This window comes from Pan troglodytes, chromosome 5 (genome assembly GCF_028858775.2).
Source record: "Pan troglodytes isolate AG18354 chromosome 5, NHGRI_mPanTro3-v2.0_pri, whole genome shotgun sequence".
NCBI classification, from domain to species: Eukaryota; Metazoa; Chordata; class Mammalia; order Primates; family Hominidae; genus Pan; species Pan troglodytes.
Genome location: NC_072403.2, coordinates 175,776,185 through 175,795,252, shown reverse-complemented (window position 1 = coordinate 175,795,252; position 19,068 = coordinate 175,776,185).

Below are 19,068 nucleotides of genomic sequence, written 5' to 3'. Positions count from 1 at the left end.
GTTTTCTGTGTAGCATCTTATGCCAACCTATGTCCCTCGTGCACAGCTTTGGAGAAGGGTCCATAGCTCTGTCTAGAGGCCCGTCCACCCTGAGCCCAGAACATCTCCATCCCTCAGGCGGCCGCCTGCAGCAGTGCAGCTGGAGGAAGTAAGTATTTTAGAGCATGTTTTCATACCTTGCTACTAGAGAAGTGGCAAAGCACTCTTGTTTTTGAGAAGTGATAACCTCTTAGAGATGAAAAAGGAAAAAGCTAAGGGGAAGCATTGAGCTGGGGAAACTCTTACAAATCAAGAATCTTATAGCAGAAGAGTTTTGCTTCTTTTGGAAACTGAATCAGTGTCACTAGTGGAATTACACCCCCGTGGGGGGTGGGGGGGCACTGTTTGTCTGGCAAACAGTGCAAGTCATTTGTCACACCTAAACACGACTAGGTTCCCCTCAGCTACACCGTGTCTCCCACCGTGTGACCTGTGATTTCTTCCTGCTCTCCTTTCCATCTGTGTCCATAAAGACTTGGAGTGAGATCCGGTTTGCTTTTCTGCCTCCTCTGTCCTATCTGCCAGAGAAAACATTCTGGAATTCCTCCCAGGAACCTTCCCCCAGTGGTTTCTGTCCAGCCATCCGCATTCTGTCCTTTGGGGAAATATTTCTCCTACCATTCTGCACCAGCAGGTGTGCTGACGTAAGCCTGTGCACGAGCACCACTTTGCCTGAAGATCACATCTGTCACAGGAGTGTCTGTTCTGTGGACAACACTGAGGAACGCCTCTCTTTCCTCATGCCAAGCCACTAGCCCTCCACAGACACTTTCTAAAAACTGCCACCCACATCACAAATGGCTGCTTTTACTTCTCTCTCTACTCTCCCAGCTCGTTTTAAATGCTCCAGCTTAAATGTATCACATGTCCTCACTGGAGTTTACGGATAGCTTCTAATGTACCCTAATTCTAGAGTTATGGGAGAGAGGAGCAAATAAAGTACAGGATGTGGCTAAACCAATTTGTAAAAGGAAAGGAAAAAAATGCAACCCAGGCAGAAAACAACGGCATTCTTTTCCTATTAAATGTAAAGCAAATATTAAACTCCTGCAAGGATTTTAGAATTTATATCCATACCCATGCATTTATATCCTAATTGCTCATCACTATGGGAACCAGCTATTTTTGACTGATACTTTAAATATAATAAAGACACAAAAGAAAAAAATAGATCCAGCTTTCTGGGTGTAGACATTTTTCTAGGTGGTGCTTAATGAATTTAAGCTTCTGAGAGATGGTTTGTATTCATTGGATCCCCTATCCTGATACCAGACCCTAGTTCCTTGGTCTTAAACTGCAAGGATCAGACTCGCCTGGAGGCTTGTGAACATCCAGACTGGTGTGGGGCACCCCCAGAGTGTCTGACTCACTGGGTCTGGGAGGGGCCCAAGAGCCTGCAGTTCTAACAGGTGCTATAGATGCTGCTGGCTTAGGGCCCACTTTGAGAACTGGCTGCTTAGCTCAGTGTTTTGAGAATTAATAAGAGGAGGACACGTGGGAGATGAGACTCTGACATTAAGGATCACACTAAAATACCTCTACGCCCTTTGCCGAAGTCCTCACTTGGTGTCTTCATGTGCATATTCAAAACTCTGGAATTCAAGTTAATAATAAGAGCATGGAGGCCTATGCTCTATGAAATGTCCTGACAACATCCCTTACTTATCTCAAAGAGACTTACTACACATTGAATTTAGGTTTCACAGGGAAGTTTTTGCATGTTAATTAAATGCCAATTGATTACTAAAGGCAAATCCACTGAGGATTAACTAATGTCACTGACATGGACTTCTGACATAACTGCAAAATCCAGTACTTAACAGATAGTAACAAGCTGTCTCATTAGAAATCAAATGACTATGGAAGAAATCATTTTTAAATGTGGGTATTTTTCATCATGAGATTTGCTGACACATGGCAGCAAACAGACTTGATTTGGGATAACATTTTCTAACTATTGTCCTTAGCCTGCCATGTTTCTGAAGCTGCTCCTGCCACAGCAGAATGCCTCTAATGGATGACCCCCCACTTAGGACAGCACTGACTCGCCCACACAAACCCAAAGTGTGGTGCATGCAAATTTCAGCCTCGAGTTCTAGTCTCAGAGCACAAAATAGTAACAACTACAACAAAAATAACAGCACCACGCACTGAGTCTACTGTGCTTCATGTACTACATGAAAGAGGAACTGCAACACCAATATTCCAGTCAACGGAAACGGGGCTCAAAGGGACTAAAGAGTGGACTGACCAAGGTGACACGTGCAAGTCAGTGGTGGAGCTAAGATCAAAGCTCTTCGCTTAATCACTACAGATATATTAAATATTAAACATTTACAGTCTACACAGTCTCTATTTTGTTGAAGATTTTTATGTGGTACATAATAGAATCATTTTACATGGTACATAATGGAATATTTATTACATTTTACAAATAAAACTGAGGCCGAGTGAGATTGGGAGAGTTACACAAATTCACAGAGGAAGTCCATAAAATGCCATGATTCTAACTAGACTACAAAGCCCCCTCTAAGCTCTGTCATTGCTCTTGGAGAATCCATTCGTGTGCTTCACTTGGTAAGTTCAGAGGTACTTACAAAATGCCCTCTATGTGCTAAACACTGGCAAAATGAACTTGCTGATAATTTTTATGACTGATCAACTTGAATGATGAGCTCCTATAGATTAAAGATGGCCACGTGTTCTTTGATGCGCTTCCCTATTAAGGGGAGACTATTTCCCCTCCCACAGGAATTCTGGGCTAGTCTGAGGCCCAGTAATTATATCCCAATTACTCATCACTATGGTTACCAGGTACTTTTGACTGGTACTTTAAATATTATAAAGACACGAGAGAAAGAAAAAATTGCTGGCCAGGTGCGGTGGCTCACGCCTGTCATCCCCACACTTGGGGAGGCTGAGGCAGGTGGATCACTTGAGGCTAGGAGTTCGAGACCAACCTAGCCAATATGGTGAAACCCCGCCTCTACTAAAAATACAGAAATTATCCAGGCATGGTTCTCAGCTACTCGGGAAGCTGAGGCATGAGAATCACTCCAGGAGGCAGAGGTTGCAGTGAGTCGAGAGTGCACCACTGCACTCCAGCCTGGGCAACAGAGTGAGATTCTGTCTCAAAAAAAAAAGAAAGAAAGAAAAAATTGACAAGATACAGACTGCTGGGTGTAGGCATTTTTCTAGGTAGTGATATAGTAAGTTTAAGCTTTTGAGGGACAAAAGAGAAGGAGACTAATCTCTTTAGTCTTCTATATAACTCATCATTCAAGTTGACCAATCATAAAAATTATCAGCAAATATATATTTTGTCAGTGTTTAACACATAGCAGGCATTTTGTAAATTGCTCTTAACTCACTGAGTGAACCACACAGGTTGATTATCCTAGAGAAATGACAGCTGAGAGGGGGCTTTGTAGTCCAGTTAGAGTGCATTTTATGGACTTCCTCTGTGACTATTCAGCTTTGACTAACATGGCATGGTGAAGTGACTGCAGGCCAGTCCACAGGCTTCAAAAGGACAGGCAGCTTCCACCTTGGTCTCCTGGAGCCCTGTGCTGCCAGGTAAGAGATCTGACAGTCCCGCCTTAGAGGCTATGGGGAAGCCCTGAGATGACATGGGGAAGCTGAGGTATCAGCTGAGCCCAGGCTTCCTATCCCTACCAGAGTGCTGGGCCTCTGACAGAAGCCTTCTTGAACCCCCAGGCCAGCCCAGCTACTAGCAGAAAAATTTCAGGTGTCTGAGCCCATTCATGCTGCTAAAACAGAAGACCACAGACAGGTTGGCTTAACCAACAAACATTTATTTCTCACAGTTCTGGGGGCTGGGAAGTCCAAGATCCAAGCACCAGCAGATTTGGTGTCTGGTAAGGACTCACTTCCTGGTTTGCAGATGGGTACCTTCTCATTGTATCGTCGCAGGGGCAGAAAGTAGAAAGGGAGAGCTAGCACTTGTGTCTCTCCTTATAAGGAAGTAATCCCATTCATGAGGGCTCCATCCCCATGACCTAATCACCTCCCAAATACCCCACCTCCTAACACTATCACATTGGCAGTGAGGATTTCAAAGGTATGAATTTTGAGGGGACACAAATGTTCAGTCCCCAGCACTAGGTGACCTCAGTTAATACAACATGAAATTAAAGAATCATCCAGCTGACTCTTGTTCAAATTCCTCACTTCCCAAATGACAAAACATAGTCAAATTGCATGTGCTTTCAGTCACTGACTTTTGGGGTAGTTATGCAGCAACAGGTTACCAGAAAAAAAAACACTTGTTACCTGGAAGAGGGGTGCTTCTGAGACAAAAATGGCAGCATGTGGCTCAGGACTGGAGACCTGGTGGTGGAGGTGGAGCAAGGTCTGGAAGGCCTCAAGACATCTGTTAATGGGGAAGGAGGGACAGTGAGAAATTGTTATTAGAGACTGGAGTAGAGATAGCCCATGTTATGTGATGGCAAACAGTTCAATGAACCCATCCCTTGACGAACATGGAAAACAGAAGGTACAGCTATGAATTCACGAATTAGGCCTAGGAGCTTCCCAGGTGGCATACAGAACTCATCTCCTGGTTGTCAATGATAAAATTCAAAACAAAGATGAACCAAAAAAGGAACTGTTAGTTTTTATAAACAGAATGTAGAAGAAATATAAAGGAGCCAGGACTTGCTAGGTTTGAAAATAAAACTTTCTTATCCTTAGTCTCTCCCAGCAAAAGATTCTCAAAGGAAAAACTGGTTCCACAGCAAAGATCAAACCCAAGATGTTACTGCAAGATTCTTTGTTAGCTCTTCAGAAGGTCTAAGGTGGTGTCTCACGGGTCATTTCAGACAGACAAAAGTCATGCCTCAAAGAGCTTCTCTATTAAAAAGATGGCTTCCATGGCTCCAGACAGCCTCCCAAAGAGCTAAAGTTAAAGAAAGTTCTGTGTGGCTCCAGGGAATTGGTGTGTACCGAGAAGGGGAGGGGCCCACACGAGCTCAGCCTCCCAGGACACTCTTCCACAGCTGCAAGGGCATGCGTAAAGCCATCTTGAACCCTCTGGACCAGCCCACTTGCCAATGACCACAAAGTGATCCCTGTCAAACTCTACGTGAAGCAGAATAATCGTGGGCCAGTGCCTGCCCAAATTCCTGATCCACAAAATTGTGAGACATAAAAAGATGATACTTTAAGACACTAATTACAGAAGTCACTTCTCACGCATCAAATAACAATTATGACATGAAATTTCACAGCAAATGAGATGAGCACTCCAAAGGTCAAGTGGAAATTGTTATCACCTTCTTTGTGTTCATATCTGCATATGGTTCCACCAAGGTATGACCTGCTACTAACCACCTAACAACCAGATGCAAATTTCTTACCCTTTCTGCAGCAATAGACACAGTTCGCTTACCGCCCCCCGCCACCCCTCTGCCCTTCTTGAAACTCCTCTCGGCTTCCACTGCACACTGAACTTACCATTTTCTCAACTCCGCTTTCGAAAATGGCTACCATTTGTCCCTTTCTATTTTCACTTCTACCACCTACTTTAAGCCATTCTCTCTCTTACCTGGGCTGTTGTAGTTGCTTTGTAAGTAGTATCTCTACCTCCAGGATGTTCTAAACCTCATGTCATACTAATTTCCCAAAGTGCAGCTCTGATCATATCCAGCCCTACCTCCTACCTAATGTAAACTATTCACCAGTCAACATACATTACTCACTATTCTCCAAACATATGCCCCAGATCTTTACACATGCCATTTCTTCTCCATAGAATAACTTCTTTTTCTCACTCAACATCCCTCTCAGCCTTTAAAAGCCAGCACTATTGCCACCACTGCACTGCTGTTTTCCTCTCTGAGGAGGTATGGACCTAACCCCCCCAGCCTAAAGTCAGTCTCCTTCCTCCCAAATTCCCATGGTGGATGGCTCACAATTGCCTAACAGTTTTACCATATTCGGTCAAGTGATAAATTCATAGGTTCATCCTCTACCAGATTATATGCTCCTCAAGGTTGGGAAGTAGATCCCAGCTGTGGAAACACAAGAAGTCCACACACTGGGGAAGACAGACCTTGCTCTCAAAAAATGTTATATTCAACAAAAGACAAGACTAACACAATGAACACTTAGAGAACGAAATAAGACGGGATATAATGAATTTCTGAATTACACGGTACAGATTGTAAGTGCTTTAGGAGATTGGAGAAGTAGAGGAGCTATCGTGGAGCGCTGGAATCATCAAGTGGAACTTTGTGGGTGAGGCAGAATGTGCACTTGTAATGTCAGGCTGGGAGGAGACAAGTGGAGAGGAAGGAAGCCACTTCAGACAAAGAAATCAACGTGAGCTCACAGACAGGAGCGGATAAACACTATGTATTCACAGATGAGTGAGGAGATGGGCTTCAGCTAATTAATTCTCCAGGAATAGGGAGACTCTCCAAGGCAGCCTCTTCTCCTAAGAAATCCCTATTCTTACCATAAGCTCACCTTACCTTTGGCTATAGAAATCATTAAGATATTTCCCAGACTAAAATCTGGGACGTGTAAGGGAAAAATATTTGAGTCCAGTACGGTTCAGGAGAATCAAGGAAATACGAGCACCCTGCAGTGAGGGTTTGGGGCAATTATTCCCCCCACCTGTAAGAAGCACACACAGGAGAGTGGACCACTCCCACGGCTGTATCCACTGCAGAGGGCACTGAGCCACAGGCCCTCAGCAGCCCAATCTCTGCTCAGTTTGCAGAACCACTGTCAGTTTTTCAGCCTGTCCTGCTTAACCTAGTGAGCCTTTAGTCATATATGTTCCCTAAACAAGGTTCTCTCACCTTTGTTTTAAAGACTGTGGATCTGTGGCCCCAGGGAGGTTTGAGGAAATGGCCGAAGACCCCACTGCCCAGGATACAGCAAACCCAGAAAAGGAAAGCTGCTGTCTGGCTCTGCACCCCAGGGGTTCTCCCTCTCTGTTGTACTTTCTCCCAAGAAGATGAAGTCTTGCACAGGTCACTGATATTATCTAGAGCAATAAGCTGCCGCATGGAAACTATCTGATGGCGTGTACTCAATAAGTGTTTGCAAGGAGCACCCTCTCCTACCTCCCTGCCAGCCCACGAACACTGTCGTGCCACCAACACTGTCGCCCTCTCAGGAGGGTGGAGGAAGAAGCAGCAGCCTTTTCTCATCTCTTGTCGGCTTTTCCTGAGGACAGTAAAGAAGATTCGCATGAGATGGGACAATACGCATCCCACAACCATGGTCTCATTCCTCTGGGAGTGGGGGAAGCGGCTCTCCTAGGCTTTCTCTCGAGCTGCCTGTCCCCTCAGGCCACATCACCCTGAAGAGCAGGCCCTGCCCATCTGCTGGGCGCACAGGCTCAGCTGGGAAGTTCAACTCAGGAGAAAGGGAGTAGGGCGCTCATTTGGGCTTCACAAACAAGCTGTTGGATCCAGTTTTTCCAGCCAAGAGCAAATTTTGGCCCTCTCTGAATTCTCTGTATCTTTTTCCACAAGTTCAGAATTCAGAAGGCTTGAGAAAACTGACTCCCTCAGAACCCTCCAACGCCACCATCCTGAAAGAAAAATCAACAGAAATGGTGCTTCATGGGAAACCTCAGGGGGCTCAGAGCACAGAAACGATCCATGCCAATGGTTACTCATGTGAAATTCCTCCACTCCCTCTCAAAAGGACTCTGAATTCACGACCCCTCCCCAAAATAAACAAAGCTCTGGGCCTGACATTAGTCAACTCATTTCACGGTGTTGTGGGGCCTCAGCCTTGTCCTCTCCATCTTTTTCCCCAGTTCTTCTCTGTGTGCAGGGAAGTGCCTCCCACAGGAACCGGGGGTGCCTATTGTTAGCAGAGCTGACCCCAGCCCTGGAGGTGGCACTGACTGCTTCATCGTGGCCTCTGGAGCAAGCCAGCAACCTACAATGCCTTTGAAGAGCCAGATGGCAGGAATATGTTTTCATAGCTACCTTCAAAAATAAGAGAACAATGAAACAGACCTAGACCATGGAGAAGCAAAAAAGGGCAGCTCCTTTATGACTGCAGCCTGTCCGGCTCCATCTGCTCCTGGGTCTGTGGCTGCATGGCACTCAGGCTGACGTCTCCATCCAGGGCTGTGGGTCCCCCTCCTTCTGCATGAACTCCAACCTTGAGTGGGATCCCACAATATCCTTCCTCTGCCAGACCCGGCTCCACCTACTGTCGTTCTCCTAACTCAAACCGTGATTCTTTCTCTGTCAACTGGATGCTTGCCCCAGCCTATAAACTTGCCCCAGTTGCTCCCATCCAGAAGGAAAAAAAAGAAAAACCTCTACCTGTCTCTCTAGCACGCCACCTCCACTCTCCTCTCCCCTGGCCAGGTGCTTCAAAGAGCTGTCCATGTGCTCCATCTCTTACCCCTCTCATCAATGCTACCTACATCTGCCCACACCACTCATGGAGACCACTCTCTCCGTAACCATCTCCAAAGATGGCCTGTACTGGGCTAAAGAGTGTCTCCCAAACATTAACATCCACCCCAAGCCTGTGAACTTGAGGTTATCTGGAATTAGGGTCTTTGCAGATGTCATCAAGTTAATATGAGGTCATTAGGGCGGGCCCTAATCTAATCTGACTGGTGTTTTTATAAAAAAAGAAGAGACTGAAAAACACACAGGGAGACCACCATGGACAAGGGAGGCAGTGACTGGAGTGACGCATCTACAAGCCAAGGAACACCAAGGTCTGATGTCACCACCAGAAGCTAGGGAGGCAAGGACAAATTCTTCCTAAGAGCCTTCAGAGGGAACAAGGCCCTGCCAACACTTTGATTGCAGACTTCTAGCCTCCATATCGATGAGAAAACAAATTATTGTTGCTCTAAGCCACCCATTTTGTGGTACTTTTTACAGCAGCCCTGGGAAGCTAACACATGACCTCTTTTCCAGTTCTTCTAGCCACTTGTTTGCAGAATGTGGCACCACAACTCCATCCTTTCTGAAATTCTCTTCATCAGTGATTTCAGCAAGATAACTTTCTGGTTCCCCTCTTAATTCTCTGCTTCTCCCTTGCCTTTTTCAATGTCAGATTCCCCCACAGTTCTGTCCTTACTCCCTTTCTCCTCATTCTACTCTTCTTTCCAAGGAGAGCTCATTTGACTTCTGTCCACGATGACCCCCACATTCACACCTTGCCTCTCCATTGAGCTCCAGGCCCGTGTCCCCAAACACTTAACAGAATTCCCATCACATACACCTCATAATACCACCCATCCAGAAGTAAACTCATTATGTGCTATATTAATTTTTTTTTAATTTTTATTGAAGATTGACCCTGGCTATCAGATGGAACACCAGACCTAGTCTTTTCTATGGGTACTTCGGCTTCCTCCCAGCACAGTGGCTGGTTCTGAAACTGAGAAACTTAAGGAACACTCAGAAAAAGGTATAGAGCCTTTCACTGCCGAATCACGTAAGCCCCACAGCATCTCTTCCACTCTAGTCATAAATCTGCCCAATTGAAGGGGAGGGAGAATAGACGTCACCTTTCAATTGGAGAAGTGACAAAGTTACAATGGAAGAAGAATGGACGGGATGGGAGATAGTGGGTGCTGGAAAATGCAACCTGCCATGGCTTCCTAACTAGCCTCCCTACCTTAGGGTCTCATCCCTCAACCAAAGTGACCTCTGCATCTGTGCCAAGCTCATGGCTCACCCTTGCTTAAAACAGCTGATGAATCCCATTTCCTACAAAATAGGTTTCTCAAGCTTTCCTATCACCAGGAGCCTGGTTACTTTGCTATTGGCTCTCAGCTCCAAATGCACCCTTGTAAACCCTTCTGTGACACTGGGCTGTGGCTCTGTATACCACACTTCCCAGGCCCCCTTGCCAGCTGCCTCCATTAGGTTCTGCCAAGTAACTAGAAGACATTAGAAGGAAACTCTAAATCAAGTGGGTGGAGAAAGAGGTTCCTCCCTTCTCTTTGCTTCCTGTCAGCATCACCCCTGCATGGGCACTTTACTCCAGCAGTGACCGAAGGTTCCAGCTTCCACTTTCTTTCTATGCTCCCAGAAACAGCCTAGCTGAGTTCCTAAGAGTCCTAGAAGCAGCTGGGTCAGACCCCTTTTTGGAAGCCTGAGTCCCGCCTCTATAAAGCCCTCTCTCCAAGTTCCAGGATCTGAAAACCCCATCTCTCCCCTTGTTCTCCCAGCCCTCAAGGTGGCACCTGCAGCTGTCAGGGTTACCTTGGTGTTCTCTTCTGGCCCTTTCATGGCAATGCCTATGAGATCAACCCCCCATATAAAAGTCCCTCTTTGAAACACCTAGTGTGGGTCCTCGCTCCCTCACCAGGCTCTGGCTGATAGGGCATGTTAAGACTTTTCGTTATCTGGCTGCAATCTGCCCTTCAAAACCGACATTCCAAGATTCTCTCCATAAAGCCCTCTGCATTCTACCCACACCTACTATTTCGCCCTAATTTTTTTTCATCCTCTTGCGACTATGTATATACTGAATCGCTAATTTCATGAGGGAAGAAACTGCATCTTAAATATTTTACTTTTTCTATTTTATTTAATTGATGCATAATTGTATATATTTAAAGAGTACATAGTGATGTCCTGATACATACAATCTATAGTGATCAGATCTGGGTAATCAGCATATCATCTCAAACATTTATCACTTCCTTGTGTTGAGAACATTCAATATCCTCCTTCTAGCTATTTGAAACTGTGTATTCTTAACTACAATTATCCTACAGTGGTATAAAAAGCTAGAACTCACTTCTCCTATGTAGTTTTTGTTTTCTTACATAGAAGCTGTACTTTTTAAAATTTTTTTTCCTTTTTTTTTTTCGAGATGGGTCTCACTAAGTTGCCCAGGCTAGACTCAAACTCCTGGGCTCAAGCAATCTTCCTGCCTCAGCTCCCCAAGTAGCGGGGACTACAAGCACACACCACAGCCCTTAGGCCATTTTTCTCTCTCCCTTCTCTATCTCCCCACTTTCTTTACCAGTACCTCGTGCAGGAAAAGACATATAATGTTAGTTTAATGAATGCAATTATTAATTCATTCACTATATGCCTAGAGAAATGATATACTGAATGGATTTCTGACATTGACGGTAGACATGTAAGATAGACATTAAAGGATGGGTCTTACCTAAGCCTCACACACCACATCACCAAGCTGCCTCTCACTTGTCCTATAGATTAAGGAAGGCATGATTATGACCTTACGTATTACATACAGTAGTCCCGTTATCTGTGGTTTCATTTTCTGCAGTTTCAGTTACCCACAGTCAACTGTTGTCTGAAAATATTAAATGGAAAATTTCTGAAATAATTCATAAGTGTTCAATTTTACACCATGCTGAGTAGCATCATGAAACACAGTCCCAGTGACAATTAATACTGAGTGTCAACTTGATTGGACTGAAGGATGCAAAGTATTGTTTCTGGGTATGTGTGTGAGGGTGTTGCCAAAGGAGATTAACATTTGAGTCAGTGGACTGGGACAGACAGACTCACCCTCAATCTGAGTGGGCACCATCTAATCAGCTGCCAGCACAGCTAGAATAAAGCAGGCAGAAGAAACCAGAAAGACTGGACTTGCTGTCTTCTGGCCTTCATCTTTCTCCCATGCTGGATGCTTCATGCCCTTGAACATCAGACTCCGAGTTCTTCAGCTTTTGGAGTCTTGGACTTACACCAGTGGTTTGCCAGGAGCCACTGGGCCTCTGGCCACAGACTGAAGGCTGCACTGTCGGCTTCCCTACTTTTGAGGTTTTGGACTCAGACTAGTCAACCACTGGCTTCCTTGCTCCTCAGCTTGCAGACGGCCTATCGTGGGACTTCAGCTTGTGATTGTGTAAGTCAATTCCCTTTAATAAACTCCCTTTCATATATGCATCTATCCTATTAGTTCTGTCTCTCTAGAGAACCCTAATACAGTCCCGCTCCAGCCTGCTTGCAATGTGAGTCACCCCTTTGTCCACCTTATCCAAGGTGTAGAAGCTACCTGCCCATTAACTTTCAACATCGTCCACTTCTGACATCCAACCATCAACGTCATCATTACCCAGGCTCCAGGATCCAGGGTCACCTGAAGCAGATGATCCTCCTTCTGAGGTTTCATCAGAAAGTCAAAAGCGACATCACAATGTCCACGTCATTCACTCATTTCCTCTCATCCTGTAAGCATTTTATCATCTCATATCATCAGAAGAAACATGAGTATTTTTTGAGAGAGACCACATTCATATAATTTTTATTACAGTACATTGTTATAATTAGGTATAATATGTGTGTACAAGAAAAAAACTGGGTGTACAGGGCTCAGTACTATGCCCAGTTTCAGGCATCTGGAGGTCTTGGAATACATCCCCTACAGATAAGTGGGGCTCTTGTAATAACCAGGGAAGCCCCAAAGGGATAGGCATAAATCTGAGCCACAAGCACTGGAGAATGCTGGTCACAGCTCTGACATCTGATTATGTATGACACTTGCCCAACCGCAGCTCCATTTCAAGTATAAAAGGGGGAAACTGCTATGAACAGTGTAATGGGCTATTTAAATTACCGCATCACGATAGCACTGAGAACTGATCTTGTCCTTTTTGCGAAAGCACCCAGGTGTCCCACTAGATTAGTGTAATAACCCTGTAAGAATCTCTGGCCAATAGTTCTCAGACATAACGTCCAGGACAGTGAGCTTAGGGGAGTTTCTCAGCCCCACAGAGCCTGAATGAGGCCCCAGGAATGCCTAAGACTTACGGAGAGTTGAAAACTAGGACGTTTTTAAACACTTTGAATTAGAAATGAGTCATCTTTCAAAACCAACTTTGCCTTTCGTTTAGGTTTCTAGTGAAAAACAAACATGCAAACAAAACCCCAAACTAATTCCAAATACCTCAGAAGTTAATTTGCTTTTCATTTCTTCTCCAAACAGATACAGAGGTTTTCTTTCCTTTAGCATATTTTAGTTTAGGCTCATTTGTTTGCTAGGAACAAACATTCCCTCTAGGTGGAACAGATAAGGAGCTGTTTATGTAAGGGGTGATGAGAGACCCCCCCTCATGGAGCCCTAGAATAAGGCTGTGACAAGAAGCTGCCCTCCGGTTGGAGAATGGGGTGCGGGGTGGGATCCGAAGCAGATTCCCGGACTCCCACAGCGGAAGCAGGTGGATCTTCACGTGAGCGCTCCACCATCAGCAGCCACAGAAACTCCTGTGTCTCTTTTTTCTCTTACTAAGTAACAACAGTTTCTTTGCTTCCTTCCAGTTTAAGTTCTTAAGAGGGAATCTGATCAGACTGGCCCATAGACGCCACAGATCTGTGGTCAGCCTGGGGATACAGACCGGCTTTCCTGGGTGTTGAGTGTTTACAGATATGAGTGCTATATGTGTGTGTGTCGGGGTGTGGGACATTGGTTCACTTAAAAAGCATCACGTATATTATGAGAAAAAAGGTTTGCAACTGGAATATCCATTTTATGATTCTTGATCAACTTGCTAATATGTTATGGTATTTCACACCTGTGTGAGTCTGGGAAAGGGGTGGGCAATTCTTAGCTAGCCTGAGTGGTTTTATGCTTTCGTGCGGACCTCACAGTATTCTTCAGGTTCCCATTTCTGGGTCTGATCTCCTGCACTCTGCTGACCCATGTGTATGCAGCTTGATTCGGGGCAGTATCTTCAGATCCCTCCCGAGCTCCCAGAAACGGAGCACCCCTTTCAGCTCCTTGCTGCTGGGGTCCCTCCATCCTTCTAGGTGGCCCTGTTGGGCAAGACCCAGGACAGTCCCACACCAGCTCTTTCACATGGCCAGTATTTGGATCGGAAGACAACGATACATCCCTTGCTCCAAAAACTTCTGGGAGTGCAGGGCAATCCTAGGCATCTCTATGCTCTTACTAGAGCCCACTTCATCCTTCTCAGGCAGCAGTACTCTGCATCTCCCAAGTGTAAGAACACACTTCAAGAGCCCTGCAACAGCTGATGGAAATCCTCTCACTAGGCTACAGATGAAGAGTGTGGTTCCCCCAGCCACCTCCTCCCTGTGAGGGAATGAGGATTCACAACACAGCCACATCATTTTCCACACGCACCTCTCCACAAGCGTTCACACATCTTCCCTCTACTCCCTTTTAGACTTTCTATGTGGTTTAGAAGTCCAAGGCTCATGGAATCCATCTGCAAAGTTTCTCCTATAAATTCTGCATATAAATACTCGTCTCCCACTCACTTTGCCATCTCTCCTCTATCCTAGTGGTGCTTCAGTCTAAACCTCCATTTTTAAATCCAATCACACATTAACAAGTTTTGACAAAATCTGAAGTTATTACTTTAATACCATATTATATATTTAAAAACATATTACCTATTTTATAATTTTTGATGTCTAATTTATGAACTTGACATGACGAAGCCAGAAATTAATCCACGTAATAGCAGAAATTGGTTAGCCAGCATGCATTCAGTGACTCTCATGTGCCACCTTTGTGTGCTGGGTGCCTGCAAAGACTACAGCAGACCCATGTCCCAGGAAACACAAGCACACTTCAAGAACAATGGGACCACAGAGTTGACCACAGTGCTATGCCTCAAAGGCCAACATGGAGGATTACAGTAAACAGCATAATGCTAATAAATTGAGTAGGGGTTTGCGGATAAAGCAATGCAGTCCTAGAGATCTGTGGTTACATTTTTTCATAAGAAATGGACATCAGCCGGGCGCAGCAGCTCACGCCTGTAATCCCAGCACTTTGGGAGGCTGAGGCGGGCAGATCATGAGGTCAGGAGATCGAGACCATCCTGGCTAACACAGTGAAACCCTGTCTCTGCTAAAAAATACAAAAAAATTAGCCAGGCGTGGTGGCGGGCACCTGTAGTCCCAGCTACTCGGAAGGCTGAGGCAGGAGAATGGCGTGAACATGGGAGGCGGAGCTTGCAGTGAGCCGAGATCACGCCACTGCACTCCAGCCTGGGAGACAGAGCGAGACTCGGTCTCAAAAAAATAAATAAATAAATAAGAAATGGATATCACAGTTTATTGTTACAAACATATTTATCTAGAAGATGTTATTTACAGGATTGTTTACAATGGTATAACATATTAAGAGCTCATGGATAAATTATGAATGTAATACCAAATACCAATATTTAAGCTTCTCATTAAAAGTATCAAAAATCAAAAATAAAAAAACACTGCCTTTGAACTTATTTTATTCTAGTCAAATACTGTTAAGCATACAAGAGTAGCATCTGCTTTTATAATTCCAAGTGAACGTAAAGAATATGCAGAATTTAGTGATAATTTTACTGTGTTTGGTGACTCTACACATGCAGTTAGTTTAATCCAGTTGGCCCATGTTTATAAACATGCTATTCAGGAAGCAGAGATGCTAAAAGTATGCTTGTATACCTGTATACTTGTATACTTTAAAGTTTTAATGCTATACAATGAAAAACGTAGACCAAGTTCACAATGCACAAGCCCTAAACAAAACCACGCGTCTCTGGCTGGTGCAGTATTTCCACGACACCAGGCATCAGCCTAGCTTGTGCTAATGTTGTATCTTGAGAGAATGACAAAGATGAGTCTTGGTTTTTAACAACTGGCAATTGCTGAAAAAAAGGATTCAACAATGAAAATGCTCAAAAAATTATCCTCAGAAAACATGTGATAAGCATAAACCTTTCACTGCTATGATTGCTGGGGATAATCTTGCCTCTATATTTCACAAAAAGTTACCAAACTGATATACACCAGATTTCTCAACCCCGACACTACTGGTATTTCTGGTGCGACATTTTTTTTTTATTGTGGGGGCTGTCCTGTCCCCAGGATGTTTAGCAGCATCCCTGGCCTCTAATCACCAGATGCCAGTAGCACCTCCTCCCCAACTTGCAACAGCCAAAAATGTCTCTAGACATCGCCAAATGTCCCCTAGGGGCAAAATGGCCTCAGTTGAGAACCAGTGACGCCCACTAATCATCTGGGGCACGGAAGTAAAACACTCTGTAGTTTAATTCAATGCAACTACATTTGTTATTATCTATATATACGGTGTAGGCATGGAGCTTTCAGTCCAGCAGGAGAGCTTAAGTAAAAGAGGGCTTGACACCATGTGTTCAGGAGTCATATGGCTGGGTCAGACTGTCCCCTTTGCTAGCTGCCTCTCATCTTGAAAAATTCACTTAATCTCCTTAAGTCTTGGCTTACTCAACTGGGAAATGGGAGTAAGAATAGCACCTGCTTTGTATGCTGTTGTGAGAATTAGATGAGAGAATAAATAGGCATTCATTCCAAATAAAATGGCATTTAACAAAGTACTGGTATACAGTAAGTGTCCAATAAATGTTGGAAGATGCATGGGTGCTGTAATAGCACACAAGAGGACAACAACAGTTGCATCACCCTTCTCCAAACTCAGCTGGAAACAGTGGAAAGGGAGGATTTGCCAGCCTGCTCCCCGTTACCAAGAGAAGGGGTTCATCTGAGATATGTGTGCGTCCACACATAAACAAACATGCATATGGTTGCGTGGTTTTAAAAGATCCAATCTATAACATCCGTGTTGAATTAAGGTGTCAAGTACATTCTGAGGGTTTTATCTTTAATAAATTAGATGACAAGTTAAATTTGTTTTCATTCTGCTTAGAAATATTAATACTGAATTTTGAAGCAGACATTACTGATGCTTTCAGAGCCTATTTTTAGCAGATTTTCTTTTCTAAAGATTATTCCATAAAGACAGGTGAAAAGAGAAAAAGTAAATTGTGATGTGAAAACTGTCGCTCCATAAAAGGCAAATGATATATTCATTATATCCCAGCAGCAGAAGGATGTGAAGTGGTCCCCTGACTTAGTTTGGCACAAGTCCTTCCACAAACCCCAGGACTGTGGCCTGATGTGAACACCGCTGCTGCTGAATGGTCAGGTGGGCCTAACTCCAAGCCAACCTGGAGTCACGGGGTTGCCACACAGAGACCTTCCACTTGGGAGCTGTTGAGAGAAGACCCAACAGGACTCTGCTCTCCTGAGGGTCCCTCACCAAGAACTGCCTGGGCCTGGGCCTGGCCCCGTTCTCCAGCTGGGCACAGCCGTGGGCAAGGCACATGGCTTGATGAGTTGAGGAGGGCTGTCTCGGCCCCGCCAGCCTATGCAATCAGCCTGTGCCCCTACAAGGGGAGCCATGACCCACCCTGAGCTTGCTCTTCCAGGGTCTCTTGGTCCATGGTTTCGTCTTCACTTAAGAGGTGCCACTATGACCAGAAAAAAAGAACTCCGCTCCATCCTTAACCCTGGCTCTGAGCACAGGGCACTAACTTACCTATTGAGCCTCAGGTGAAGAACCTGATGCTCTGGTCATCACATCCGTAAGGAGGGCCAATATGTAAGGCCAGCCAAAATCAGTGCCATCCCCTCTTGAATTTATGAAAAGTATTCCTCCTCTGAACACCCCTGCCTTCCCCACCTCTCCCTGGCAAATCCATATGTATCTTTCAAACCTCAGCTCAAAAGTAGTCTGAACATTGAAGCCTCTCCCAGCTCCCTCCTCCACCACCAAACTCTGAGGTCACTTGCTCCAACTAATCATGCACTACATTGTTTGTTTGTTGAGTCTATCTCCCCCACTCAACTGTGAGTGCTTCATGACACACTTAATAGGTAGAATAAATGATATGATTGATATTTTATGGAATTGAATGTAGCTTTTCATTTTAAGGGACCGATTAACACTACACTAGGTTCAACTATTATTTTTCTTCCAGTGAAATCCTTCAAGCCTTCTGAGCAATTTAATGTTTTCCCTGCAGAATCATCTAAATATGAAAATAGCCACTGTGCATCAGAACAGAGCAATCACCTATTAGTGACTAGGTGTGCCACTTTCATGGAGATGGCTTCCACATCTCCTAACAGAGGACGACCATGCTTATTTAAATGCCTGCTACGTGGCATACTATGGAGGATGATCAAAAGCAGGGCCAGATCTGCTGGGCAAGTGGGAGCTGCAGAGCTGGTGAGTGATGGGCCTGGGCTTTCACCTGTGGCCTGGCCAACTGAAGCCAGTGCTCTTCCCACCACTTCCTGATTAAACACGACTTCCTTATTGCTTTTCCCAGGTGAGACTAAAAATCCTGAGAAATCATCTCTGGCTACAGCTGAAATCTTCCCATTTGAAATTCAATATCTGGATGGACACCAGACTAACCTTGTTTATGAATTAAAAGCATCTCAATTATTTCAGCCTGCTCCATTCCGAGCTTCAGTCACGTTCTACGCTGCACTCCCTCCCCAATGCCTTTCATCTGGAGCTTCCTAAGGGCTTCCTGAATTGCTGTGAACTTTCTTTCCTAACAGCTCTGTCTGGGAACAATCATGTCCTAATCTCTAGCAATACAGTAAAAAAAGAGTTTTAAGCTCTTCAGGCCTCAGTTTCCTCACTGGTAACATTGGGAAGTACTCTCCTGCAAAGACAGAGAAGCACACTGGGTTTTGCTCCAACTTTTGTCAGTCTTCCCACTCTGTGCCACAAATTTCAAGAAGGAAGATAATAAGCTCTTTCTTTCTCAAAGTGTTCATGGCTTCAGAGAGCCCAAGCCTGATTAATCTCTAAAACATTGGTAGCCCTCAGAGCAGACTGGGGTATTTTTGTATACAACAGCTTGAACAGAAAATTTTAAAGTGAGCTCAAGAGTTGAGAGCGCATGTTTATAAATGCCTTTATGCCTTTATTTGACCTCTCCTCTGTTTTTAGAACATCATTAAGGAAGATCATTTCTTTCACTAATGATTTTGAAAGAAGTCATGGGTTATCCTTAGGAAAGATGAAAATGAATTAGGCCTTGAAAATGACAAGAATTGAAGTCAAAATCAAGATATCACATCTTTGGCTATTACACTTGCACACACGTGCACACACAAATGTTCAGAGCAGGCAGAAGAATCAAAAGTATTTGATTTCTTCTACTTTTATGAGAAAACCACTGAAGTGAACTTCACCAACACCATTTTCTCCCTCAAATTCCAAACTAGT